The sequence below is a fragment of the Mixophyes fleayi genome, chromosome 2, assembly GCF_038048845.1.
Source record: "Mixophyes fleayi isolate aMixFle1 chromosome 2, aMixFle1.hap1, whole genome shotgun sequence".
NCBI lineage: Eukaryota > Metazoa > Chordata > Amphibia > Anura > Limnodynastidae > Mixophyes > Mixophyes fleayi.
In genome coordinates, this window is record NC_134403.1 from 264,951,176 (window position 1) to 264,965,467 (window position 14,292).

Sequence of the window (14,292 nt, forward strand, 5' to 3'; positions counted from 1 at the left end):
AAAGGATACACACAAGAGTGTATATACAACCTCCACACAGAGGAAGGGTTTCTGTCTGGATTACAACTCAGGAATGACTGTATGCAAATGGGGACAGCTACCCGCTACCCCCAACCTGAGACATGAAAATACACAGACAACACCAACAATACAGCATGCGTGCTACACAGACACCTCACACTTAATACTACTCTACATTATTCACACAAATTACTTACAAAATACCAATATCACAGGTAGCTCACTGGTTAGCACTTTGGACTCACAACACAGCAGACATGAGTTCAAATACTGAGCATACCCATAACTAATGTGTGGACTGGAATCATTATCCTAACAAGAAATAAGAAATGGGACACAATGTTTTTTATTTTTTTTTTGCATTTGTTATACACGCTCAACCATATTGTAAAATATGCCCTCTGATTTATACTGTATTGAAAGTAAATATTTATTTGGAGGGAAAATCCAAGAAGCCTCACGGCCTATACTTCACATGCACAGTATTAGGTGCATGCTTACATTGAGTATTCTAAATGGACTAAGGGGGGGGGGGGTGTTGTAGGTGACAGCTTCCTTGGAGGTAAATGCAACATTGTCAGCAAATAGACTTTCATCTGGATCCATGGCGTACACGTTATGTCATGTACTCAGCTTTATCCAAACAGGCCGCTCTCCACACTCCAGTACCATGGTCCTTTGCCTTGCTTGCACTTCTGCCTTACACCATTGACGCCACTTCTGGGTACACTTTAGAGGTTCTCTTCAATGTGTCACTGGCTTTGCTCTGATACTTAAACGTTACCTTGGAGTATCACTACAATGACATATGTATTTGGGGGAATTGGTAACTAGCTAGAGCGTTTGACATTTTTGGATTTTATCTTGCACACAGGGCCTACAGATGCAATACCTCTTATAGGGGTGGCTTGTTCGTGGAGGGCACATGTTACTTTTGGATTACATGCAAACAGCTAAAGAAATCCTTTTGTGTTTTACAAATGATGTTATAAGCAAAACATCTTTCTTCATTACTCTTTTCGGACTATTATATATACCCACATGTTGTGTAATGAGATGAATAAAGACACACACACCAAGGTTTGTTTTTTTTATAAAGTTATATATTTTTAAAACACAACAATCTTTTCAAACTATTTACATATACATCAGAGAACAAATAAATAAAATATCATAGAAATGAGGCCCAGTAGGCCAATTTAAAACGCAGGTTGCCTACAATGTTCCCAATATGTACGTGGAGGCCTTCCAGGTCCTCCACAATTTGACCCATGTGGGCCATCAGTTCTGCTGCGGTGGGTGGTGGTGGAGGCCAATTGCCAGCTTCCTCAGTGGGTGCTGAAAGAAATCAGAAATTAAACATTACATACATGGATACATATTTCATCAAACAGACAGGATTTACTAGAGATGTTTACTGTTACATTACTTTCAAAACTTAGGCCTCTGGCCACAAAACCATTTGCACGCACATTAGACATCGAGAAGGCATTCGAATCAATGTACTAAATTCTGGTGAGCCACGGGGAGAGGGCCATGTACAGGGTTGTCTTATCCAGCATTATTGGCCCCAGGTCTATGCACTACATGGGCCACTACCTATACAATCACTCACAGGAATTCAAACGATTTTGGTGTATATTAGATTTTATAAACAAGTCATTAATATACTGACGAGTTGACCAGGCTAGCGGCCACATTGTTTTGCCCAATGCCCTGCGTGCCCATGTGTTAAGATGGCTATGGCTGTGGTTTGAGTGTTTAATGCGCCTAAAATGTATAGGCAGATATTATAAGTGTTCGACCTGTGGCATTTAAGGCACCATTTAATCAACATATGTCACAGCAGGGATTATGTACAAGTATAATGCACATGTCAATCTTATATAACTATGTCCATCACTTATCGCAAATACTTACAATCTTCCAACTCCACTGCCTCTTGGCTGCCCGATGTGGAGTCCGCAAAATCCTGGGGCTCCCGGTCAGCCTGCTCCTCGTCCTCCTCCACCGCTGCTGCCACTGGCACCGCCTCCTCCTCCTCCTGCTCCTCCACTGCCACTGCCACTGGCACCGCATCCTCCTCCGATGACAGTGGCACTGCCACCGCCACTGGCTGCTACTCCTCCTCCTCCTCCTGCTCCTCCACTGCCATTGCCACTGGCACCGCCTCCTCTTCCTCCTCCGACACTGCCACTGGCACCGCCTCCTCCTCCTCCTCCGATGACAGTGGCACTGCCACCGCCACTGGCTGCTGCTCCTCCTCCTCCTCAGCTGCCTGCGCCTCGACGAATGCCCGGCGGCGTTGGCGGCGTTCCCAGCGTGCTCGGTCTGTTTGAAAAAAGGAAATATAAACAAAAGGACATGTTAACACAATCACCATTTCAAAAAAACTATTGTATTTTGACAATCAGGTGATCATACATATTTAATCAACTTTACATTGTCAGCAGGCATAAATATTTGCTACTAACAATGCAAGGAGGTAAACATGATGAACACAAAGCATTTCACATGACTTGTCAGCCCAGCACAGTGGTCTAGTGGTTAGCACGTCTGCCTCACAGCACTGGGGTCAGGAGTTCAACTCCCTGATGATAGTTACATATGTGTGGAGTTTGGAGGCTTGCTCCATATTTGCATGTGTTGTCTACCACACTCCCCAAACATACTACTGGCCGCCTAATTAGGTTTTGTTCACATTTGGCCGTAGTATGTTTTTTTCATGTAGGTGCTTTTAAGTCATCAAACTCCCTTGGCCCTGGTCAATTAGTTCTCTACAGGACCACCGAATTAGTGGATGGAGGTCAAAAAGCTTTGAATGTTAAGTATACTTTGGAAATCACCCTTTGTTGGGAGTACCTTACAGTCTAAAAGAGTCTAAATAGGCAGTTAAGTAATAATTGATTAGCTATATCTAGCACACTATCTAATCTGTTTGCATCTTATGGGAGCTTGCAAAAATCAGTCTAAACACTAAGGTGTTTTGTATTTGAAACGTGCCTTTTAAATCTTGGCCCAATAATGACAACACATCTTCCACTCCAAAATGTTTTTAAGGTTAGACTAGCAAGTTACAGCACTCGGGTCAAGACTTAGAATGCCTGATTTCCTAAACCACACTTAATGGTGAGAATTGTCACACAAAAACATTTAGGTCAGTAAATGGTTAGCAGACACATTTAGGACACAGGAGCCAAAGCTTTTTGGGTGCACTGGAAGGGGCATGACCTTTATAGTGTGCTTGCACATTGTTATGTAGGCCATGTCAGGTGTTTAGGGTGAACATATTTACAAACATAGGGCCTGATTCATTAAGGATCCTTAACTTGAGAAACTTCTTATTTCAGTCTCCTGGACAAAACCATGTTACAATGCAAGGGGTGCAAATTAGTAATCTGTTTTGACCATAAATTAAATACTGACTGCTTTTTCATGTAGCACACAAATATCAACTTTAAACTTCCGTGTACAAATAATCTATCAAGTATCTGTGTGCTAAATGAAAAAACAGTCAGTATTTAACTTATGTGCAAAACTGAACACTAATTTGCACCCCTTGCATTGTAACATGGTTTTGTCCAGGAGACTGAAATAAGAAGTTTCTCAAGTTAAGGATCCTTCATGAATCAGGGCCATAGAGCAAATATATATATATGTTGACTTTTTTTTGGCGATTAGTAGAGAACTCACTTATTCTGATCTCCCTACGGAGCTCCTCCAGAAGCTGGGGCTGGCGGCGCCGGAGATCGCTCCACCGCCGTTGGAGCTGAACGGTGCTCCGCCGAATGTTGTATCGGAGGCGGAGGCGTCTGCGGACCCTTTGATAGGCCCGCACCTTCACCTCGTTGGACACATACCGTCCAGAGGGTACATTGTCCATACCCTCTGCAAGGACTCTCAGCTCACGCCTGCTGAAAATTGCAGCCCTCATTTTGGTATAATGTCTATAACACAAAATGGGGGCCTCTGCGTTCCGATTGGTTCGCTGAGCACGCGGAGCTTTCACACACCTGTGTTGTGACTCTGATTGTCTCTCCCACCAAGAACATGGCGGGCGCCTGCACTGAGACGAGTACAGTGTGCTCCGCAATTAGGAAGAAGAGTGTACACCTGGTTTATTAATTCAACACTCCATTTAAACCCACCTGTGCTTTGGTCTAGTGCCTGTTCATTCGCTTTTTAGCCTGGATAGAGCACAGTCAAGATTTCATTACATTACATTTGGATGATTGTTCTAAAAAGCCAACAACAAACAGTAAGTACCAAACTAAATCAGAGATTGAAAGATTTTTTTTTTTTTTGTGTTCTCCTAAAGTTTTCTGCCTACAGTATGCTAAGTTCTTTTGAACCTTATCCATATTCAAATTAGGAGGTTAGCTTTGTTTACCACATTACCTTTTCTTGCTTATAAAAATTAATTTGTTTTTTTTTTCGCAGCCCATACCACGCATTACCCAGTTGACTATCAAAATAATTTTGGTCTTTTGTGCCAAACTTTGGAGAAAAGTAAGTATAAGAATTTATCTGAAATTTCTGGATAGTTCCAAAATATTTTTATCTCCTAATGTAGTAAACTGTTTGCTCTGCAATATGTGTGGCCGGAATGTAAAAAAAACTGCTAAGCAAAGGGCCCCTGGCCTCACATTTAACATGTAAAGTTTTCAATAGTAGCCTACAGTATGCTAAGTTCTTTTGAAACTTATCCTTGTTCAACGGCATAATAACTAGCTCATTGCATTGATGGACACATGGGTCCAAATGTTGGCTGATTTGTAACCAAATATTAATAATAATTACACAATATAGGGTTTGCAACTGAGTGATATCCTTCATTTTGGTGTGTTGCTAACCTGTAAACCAATGTTATGGTTTGAAAAGTGAAGAGTAGTAGTAGTAGTAGGAGAATGTTGCTATAGTATTTGACTAATATGTCAGTCAAAATGCAGTGGTCAAACTAAATGGCCGTTAAATAGACAAACCACAATGTTTATTATAATAAGGGGCATGTGTTTTAGACCTAGTTAGAAGTTTGTGAAATTGTACCTTATGTAGGGGGGGAATGTGCTTAGATTCTGTATCACCACCTGACTGTGTGCATTGCCTATAAAGACACAACTTATCTTTGAAATAGGAATATGTCTGATGCTGGCCCAAGTAATGTGGAGGCACCAGGGCTGCCAACTAGGCGTAAAAACAACTTCATAGAGGAGGAGCTGGAGGTGCTGGTAGAAGAGGTTCTGGCGAGGTTCCACAGTGGGAACCGCCAAATAACCGGACGCGAGCGCCAAACCCATTGGCAGGAAATCACAAGGCTCATAAATGAAATATCTCTGTATGAGCGTACAAAGGTTGAAGTACAGAAAAGGTACGAATTAAATTTAAAAATAATAGCCCTATTTAACTTTACTGAATGTGTGTATTTGTCAAATAATATATATAGATATCGCTAGAGATAAATATGGATATTGTGACATAGTAGCATTAGTCACCTGTGAGGTGAAACCACCTTGTGACTCCAATGCATTTGTTGATCAGGCCCTTTGTTTTCAGAAACTAACACCATGGCCCTTGGTCACATTGACATAATATGTTTACCACATTATACGCGCTTCAAAAGAGCAAAATCTGTATTACTGTATGTGAAGGTTAAATTGTTGTGATTAGCAAACGTGCAATGTATTTGATTGAAAAATGTGTCATTTTGAGTTGAAGGTACTATGTGAGGCAATAATGTTTGTCTATTCCACAGATGGGCAGACTATAAAGGACGCCTGAAAGCGAAGCTTGTTGAGCTTCACAGGCATGCTCAAGGCACTGGTGGGGGGCCTCGACTACGTACTACTTTAACACCCCTCGAGGAGCGGGCGAGGGCTGCAATAGCCCTGGTGGAGATAGTTGGGGTGGGCGACATAGACACTGGCTCTAGCCCACCCCGAACAGGAGAGGCCGCTCCACTAGGTACATGATGAGTTTGCTTTCTTAATGTCTGTAAAGCTTTGTATCTGTCTGAGTAAAAGTGTCAACTCTCAGGATGTGTGTGTGAAGGTAAACTTCAATTGCACAATGTGTTTGCCTATCACATAGTAGGAAATGACATTTACACACTGAAGACAAATGGTCTCAATATGTAGGGCTCATCCTAAAATGTCAGACCATAAGTGGCAATGTTTGTATTTGGGGAGCGGAAAGGGCTGCTAGCACATTCAAGGGAAGCTGACACTTTACCAATGCTACATCACGCGTTGTAAGATGTTTTTGCCAATATAATATCGCACCTTACTCATTGATTCTAATTAGGGATGTGCACCGGCGACTTTTGAGGTCTCGTGTTTTGTGTTTTGGATCCGGATTTTCGTTATTTTTGAGGTTCGGATTTGTCTCGCAAAACACTTGACGAAAGGTCTCGGTTCGGATTTAAGGTATTGGATTCGGATTTTTTTTGAAAAAAACATAAAAAGTTTAAAAATCAAGTTTTTGGGCTTATTTTCACTCCTAGGCTATTATTAACCTCAATAACATTCAATAACAAGCATTTCCACTAATTTACAGTGTATTCTGAACACCTCACAATATAGTTATTAGTCCAAAACGTTGCAAAAAGGTATCTTTCTGGACTGCGTAGAGGAGTGGGTCACCACAATATCTTAAAAACCCTGAACTTTTATGATTCGCACCAATAATTGTACCTGGACTGCGTAGAGGAGTGGGTCACCACAATATATTAAAAACCCTGAACTTTTATGAATCGCACCAATAAATGTACCTGGACTGCGTAGAGGAGTGGGTCACCACAATATATTAAAAACCCTGAACTTTTATGAATCGCACCAATAAATGTACCTGGACTGCGTAGAGGAGTGGGTCACCACAATATATTAAAAACCCTGAACTTTTATGAATCGCACCAATAAATGTACCTGGACTGCGTAGAGGAGTGGGTCACCACAATATATTAAAAACCCTGAACTTTTATGATTCGCACCAATAATTGTACCTGGACTGCGTAGAGGAGTGGGTCACCACAATATATTAAAAACCCTGAACTTTTATGAATCGCACCAATAAATGTACCTGGACTGCGTAGAGGAGTGGGTCACCACAATATATTAAAAACCCTGAACTTTTATGAATCGCACCAATAATTGTACCTGGACTGCGTAGAGGAGTGGGTCACCACAATATCTTAAAAACCCTGAACTTTTATGAATCGCACCAATAAATGTACCTGGACTGCGTAGAGGAGTGGGTCACCACAATATCTTAAAAACCCTGAACTTTTATGAATCGCACCAATAAATGTACCTGGACTGCGTAGAGGAGTGGGTCACCACAATATATATAATAAGAAAACCATCAACTTGTTTGATTCGCACCAATAAATGTACCTGGACTGCGTAGAGGAGTGGGTCACCACAATATATTAAAAACCCTGAACTTTTATGAATCGCACCAATAAATGTACCTGGACTGCGTAGAGGAGTGGGTCACCACAATATATTAAAAACCCTGAACTTTTATGATTCGCACCAATAATTGTACCTGGACTGCGTAGAGGAGTGGGTCACCACAATATATTAAAAACCCTGAACTTTTATGAATCGCACCAATAAATGTACCTGGACTGCGTAGAGGAGTGGGCACTGGGCACCACAATAAAATATATAAAAAACCTTCAACAGGTCTGCATTACACTACACATACGGCTGCTCCTCCATCCTCTCCATCATATACATGTTGCAGTTTCAGCGTGTGACAACCTCTTGTTTTTGATAATGTCAGTGCATTTTGAATATTTTTCAATTTGCCCCACACCACTGAATGTACTTTATCTATGATACGCATCTATCTATCTTGACTGCGTAGTGTGGTGGCCCCGGTACACAATTTGGTACCGAGGCCACAATATAATTAAAAAACCCTCCACGTGTCAGAATTCCACCAAACAAGTATCTGGACTGCGTAGTGGGGTGGCCCCGGTACCCAATTTGATACCGGGGCCACATTACCTCCTCCAATTTCCAAGTGTAGTGTTTATAACATCTTAACACTACACTAATTCTAGCACGTCAAAACCTCTTGTTTTAAATAATGACAGGGCATTTAACTTTTGATTTAATTTATTGAATTTGTTGGCATTTTCTTTTACTTTTTGAACATGGCAAACGACTGTTGAATGGTCACATAATGCCAAAAAAAAAGTTGCAAGATGGAATTGTCCTTGGGCCCTCCCACCCACCCTTATGTTGTTGAAATAGGACATGCACACTTTAACAAACCAATCATTTCAGCGACAGGGCCTACCAAACAACTGTGGCTGAAATGATTGGTTTGTTTGGGCCCCCACACCAATAAAACAATTCATCTCTCCCTGTACAAACTAAACAGGCTCTACTGAGGAAAGATGTCGTCCTTATCCTCAACCTCTGATTCCTCTCCCCCTACAGTGTGTACTTCCTCCTCCTCACACATTATCAATTCGTCCCCGCTGGACTCCACAACCACAGTCCCTCTGTACTGTCTGGAGGGCAGTGCTGTACTTCATTGAGGAATTGATTATTCATTTTTATAAACATCATTTTTTCAACGTTGTGAGGAAGCAACCTCCTTCGCCGCTCACTGACCAGGTTCCCCGCTGCACTAAAAACTCTTTCCGAGTACACACTGGAGGGGGGACAACTCAGTTAAAAAATAGAGCCAGTTTGTACAGGGGCTTCCAAACTGCCTTTTGGAGTTCTACCACGTCACTACCTCTAGTTAATTTAGATTGCAAGGCTTGTAAATATAAATACTTTGAAGATAAAAAAAAGCAGGCTGCACAGACTGTGGAGCTAGAAAGTGAAATTAAATGGACCACGTTACTTTGGTGGCTATCTATGCCCCCCCCCCCCGCCCTACACTTGTAGTTGAATATAAATAAAGCAGCCTGCATAGACTGTAGAACTAGCAATTCAAATATACAAAGAAATGGACAAAGGCAGTTTGGTATCTGTCTGCATCAGATCCCCTCTCCACTAGGAGTAAAACAGAAAACTTTTCAGCCGTTATATAATCTAGAATATAAATAGAAATTGAGAAATGCAATTTGGTATCTGTCTGCATCATAATCATCAACATCCTCCTCAGCGCCAGCTACATCAATATCCTCCTCCCAGTGCACAACATTCACACCTTCATTAGCCAAATCTGTAACTGGACTGTGGGTGATCCTTCCAGCATATGCAGAGGGCGTGCTGCAAATGCTGGATGGAGTCACCTCTTCCCGTACAGTGATGGGAAGGTCAGGGTTCACAACCAACAACACCCTTGGACTCGCCTTGGGAATTTGTGATGTCATCTGTTTAGAAGGCAGAGTTCTTTGCTGTTTTGTTGTTGCTGACAGCATAACTCTCTTAAATTTTTTGTAGGGGGGGGGAGGAGGGCTTTGATCCTTGGGTGAAGTTGGACCACTAGTCATGAACACGGGACAGGGCCTAAGCCGTTCCTTGCCACTACTTGTCGTAATTGGCATATTGCCAACTTTACGTTTCTCCTCAGATGATTTTAAGTTTCTTTTTTTGCTGTTTTTTGAGAACTTGGGCTTTTTGGATTTTACATGCCCTGTACTAGGAGATTGGGCATCGTGCTTGCCAGATGACGTTGATGGCATTTCATCGTCTATGTCATGACTAGTGGCAGCAGCTTCAGCATTAGGGGGAAGTGGGTCTTGATCTTTCCCTACTTTATCCTCCAAATTTTTGCTCTCCATTATATGTAGCACAAGATACTGCAGAATGTGTGAACTTGGTAATATTGCAGTACCAATGGACTTATAATGCTGGATTGGTTTTGCAAATTTGGTTATAATTATTATATATTTTTTTTTTTTTTTAATTTTTTATTATTTTTTACTTTTTTTTTATTTTTTAAAAACTTGGGAATAATGGGGAAATAACTATGCCCTTAGAAGCACAGAGCACAGGACACAGCACCACTGGACTGAACAGGACACGGCACAGGACCCAGCAGCACTACGGAACTCAGCAGGACAGAGCACAGGACACAGCACCACTGGACTGATACTGCAGAATGTGTAAACTTTGTAATATTGCAGTACCACTGGACTTTTACTGCTGAATGTGTGAACTTGGTAATATTGCAGTACCAATGGGCTTATACTGCAGGATTGGTTGTGAAAATTTTGTGGTAATTAAAAAATATTAAAGTAGTTTTTGGTATTTTTTAAAAAAACTTTTTTTTATTTTTTTAAACACAGGGGAATATTGGGGAAATAACTATGCCCTTAGAAGCACAGAGCACAGGACACAGCACCACTGGACTGAACAGGACACAGCACAGAACCCAGCAGCACCACTGACCTCAGAAGGACAGAGCACAGCACACAGCACCACTGGACTGATACTGCAGAACACAGCACAGCACAGCACAGCACAGCACAGCACAGCACAGCACAGCACAGCACTAAACAGCACAGAACTAAACAGCACAGAACTAAACAGCACAGAACTAAACAGCACAGAGGACCACCTAACACACCCTCCCTCTACCCTGATCAATGCCCGAGTGAAGATGGCGGCGACTAGCGGGGAATTTATAGGATCCGAGTATCGCGAGATCCGACAACGGGATTATGAGTCAGAGCCTCAGTTTCACTTTTGAATTTGGCGCCAATACCCGGATCTGTCTCGGATCCGACTCGGATCCGCAACGTTCGGGTGGGCTCGGATTTCAGAAATCCGAGCGCGCTCATCCCTAATTCTAATTACTTTATTTTACTTATTATCTCTCTACAGCATGTGAGCAGCAGGCGCCTGCTTCACCGGTGGATGAAGAAGTTGCCCGTGATGTGGAGGAGCCTCAGCTGCCTCCAGCTGAATATGTAAGGCAGCGGACACTCGCACGCGCAGCCGAAAATCTTAAAGACGTCACTCTTGCACAGAATGTTCACCTGTCACACATATCAAGCACTGTCCAACACACGGATCAGCAAATCGACCGTCTCACTAACACACTCTCCGATTTCCTGAGCACACACACCTCTTTACTGACGACACTCGCCACCAAAATTGATAATTTAAATACTTCAGTGACAAATATTGCAACACTCCTGGGTGATATCTTGCATGTCCACTCCCAACGCACCTCCGGCACAATCCCTTCACCCAGCTCAGATTATTTGTTCGGCAGCCCCCATACCCAGTTGTCTGTCGCCTCCGCCCTCCCTGATGTGTCTGTCGCCTCCGACCCTCCCTGATGTGTCTGTCGCCTCCGACCCTCCCTGATGTGTCTGTCGCCTCCGCCCTCCCTGATGTGTCTGTCGCCTCCGCCCTCCCTGATGTGTCTGTCGCCTCCGCCCTCCCTGATGTGTCTGTCGCTTCCGCCCTCCCTGACCCCGAACTATGTCGTCTTATGTGTTTTGCCTTTGCTCGTGGCTATGGCCAATCCCCTGTTGTGCCCACTTCCCCCTCGCCTGTCGTGGCCCCATCCCCATCCCCTGACCCTGCACCTTCACCTCGTCGGACACAACCCGCTTGCCTTGCCCCATTGCCTGGTTCCTCTGACTCCTCTACATCACGGGTGACAAGAAGTCGGAGTAGGGGAGCCTCCCGTCCAACCGGCTTTAAAAAAACACGGAAAAAGTAATTTGTATTGTTTTAACCTAACAAATATAGTTTAATATATGACGAAAATATGTATATTTTTTTTTTTTATAATAAAAAAATTCCTACTACTGAAATGTCTATTTCTTTTGTACGGCAGATTCCATAATGTTTTTTTTAATAACAATGCTTGTTATCAAATCTAACCATAGTATAATCTCCAAACAAACTGGCTGATTCATTTACGTATTCAAACAAATATGTATCTAATATCAGTGTGCTGACCAAAACCATGCCATGGCCCTGATTGAGTAATGAACCTAGATGTCAAGGATACATATTTCTGAATGCTGCTCAAAAGCCTTTTAAAATGCAAGTGGTGCAAATTAGCAATAGGTTTAGAGCACGAAAATAAAAAAATGTCTGTATCCTAATGTACCGCACAAATACTTGATAGCTTATTTGTACACTGAAATGTTCATGTCAGGTAGGACCTCTCCTACCCCAAAATTACATCTCCAATGACATTTTTGGTTTACATCCCCCTCCAAACTCACATGCTTTGCCCTTGCTTAGTTACTTTGCCTTACCTTTCCAGAATGATTCTGGCCCATGGTTTGCTGAAGAAGACTTAAACAAGAAGTGTATCAAGGTAAGCTTCTTAATGCTTTTGCCACAGTGTTTCTTTATTTGCCTGACTAAATAATTGCAAACACAACATGCAACTACAGTGCCCCTTTAGAGGTAGGGCAAATCATTCTGTCAAGAAAGTATTGCATTTGCAAACTGTAACCTGACACAAAGGAGCTACAAAAGACAGGTGTTAAGGTAACCCAAATAAATTTTAATTTTTTTTTTCCCATGATGGCACAGGACAAATATTGTTAACTACTATTTTGTACAGGTACGAATCTGTGCTAATTCTAAAAATCTAATAAGGGATTTGTATTTAAGATTAGTGCTAATGCACAGTGTGTGGTACACTCGACGTCATTTAGCATAACAGTTATTTACATGTAACCTCATGACCTTATTGCACTAAGCACATATAGGTTGGGTCTCACATTTGGATCTTAGGTGCACTTACCCCATCAGCCGCTGTCATATCACGGCTACCTGGGTGCCTTCTGGTCGTCAGCAACATTCCCGTCCTCCACAGCTCCGTTTGTAATCAAACACACACTGTTTGTTCTGCTGCATGTGCACAGGCATCTTGGATGCAGTCAGGTGATCATTCCAGATCAACCAGATTCAGCACCTGTGATCCCATTAAGTGCTCAGCCAATAGTTGCTTGGGACAAACCATTTAAAGCTGCTGCTGTGATCTGTTCATTGCCTGAACAACACACTTCTCTCCAGTGGATAGTTATTGGCCCCAGTGTTTCTGGCCGCATTACAAAATCAGTGTTTGTGTCCACATTCTCAGACTGCTCATTCCCCTGCTAGATTGGACAATCAGCAAGAACATGAGCAGGAAGATCATCCAGGCTGCTCTGTTCAGATTCAGACCTGCTGCAGGTAATCCCAAGGGTCCCTGATTCGGATCAAGAAATACAGACTAACGTGACAGTTTGACACACTATAAGGGTGTATGTAGTGCTGTGTGTCTGACTAATCATGTAAGACGCAAATGAAAAAGCTTGGAGTATAGATATGGTTTGGTCAGGCAAAGAAGCACACTCTGTAATACAAGTAAGTAGACTCCAAGAGGTAGTTTGTCCACCAAACTCCTCTATCCTGTAAAGGCTTTTCCAAACTCTATGATCTGATCCCCCCAATCCATGATAGTTTAAACCAATCTGGAACCTTGAATACATTATTATAACAAACAGACCCTAGAGTTTCTTACGTAATGTACACTGATACATTCATTGTTAAAGTGGGCACGTCACTTGGATTTGGCTCCCTTCCAGTTTTGGAAAACATTTATGCAAGGCCAAGCAATTTTATATAACGGGCAACATATCATGTGAAGCTTGGTATGTTGTGATTTCTTGCCAATACAGACACAGGTACCCATTGCACACGTTCACCCTCTATAAGCCAAAAAAAAATGGATGCCTCACCTAACAATGTAAACATCAACAATATCTACCAGACATTAATCCCTCAAAATACTGTGTGCTCGGCCCAACACTCTTGGATTAGATCAGGGGTGGGCAAACCTGTCCTCAAGGGCCATATCCAGTTCATGTTTTTAGGATTTCTGTCTGTAGAAACAGGTGGGATAATTACTGACCCAGCCAAATAGATTAACTCAGCTGTACATGATTAAAGAAATCCTAAAAACATGAACTGGATATGGCCCTTGAGGACAGGTTTGCCCACCCCTGGATTAGATGGTGGTAAAGGAATTTGAACATGGAGCCATAATCCTAAAGGGAGGATATCTGTACATTAAGGCTTTGTACTTCCCTTGCCCAAGGCATGGACAAATGCTGCAAATTATTGTTAACATTGACTAGCATGTTTAAACAGACATAGGTGGTATTACGACACACACTTTGAAGAGAAACAAAGGTGGAATGTTAATTTGTCACTACTTTCCACTTTAAGAGGGCAAGCTACATGAAAATGGTATTGAGAATAAATTTCACATTTCTACACCACAATAACATTGGAGACCTGCATTATCAGGTTCAGCAAACATATCAAGTGACTGCTGCTAACA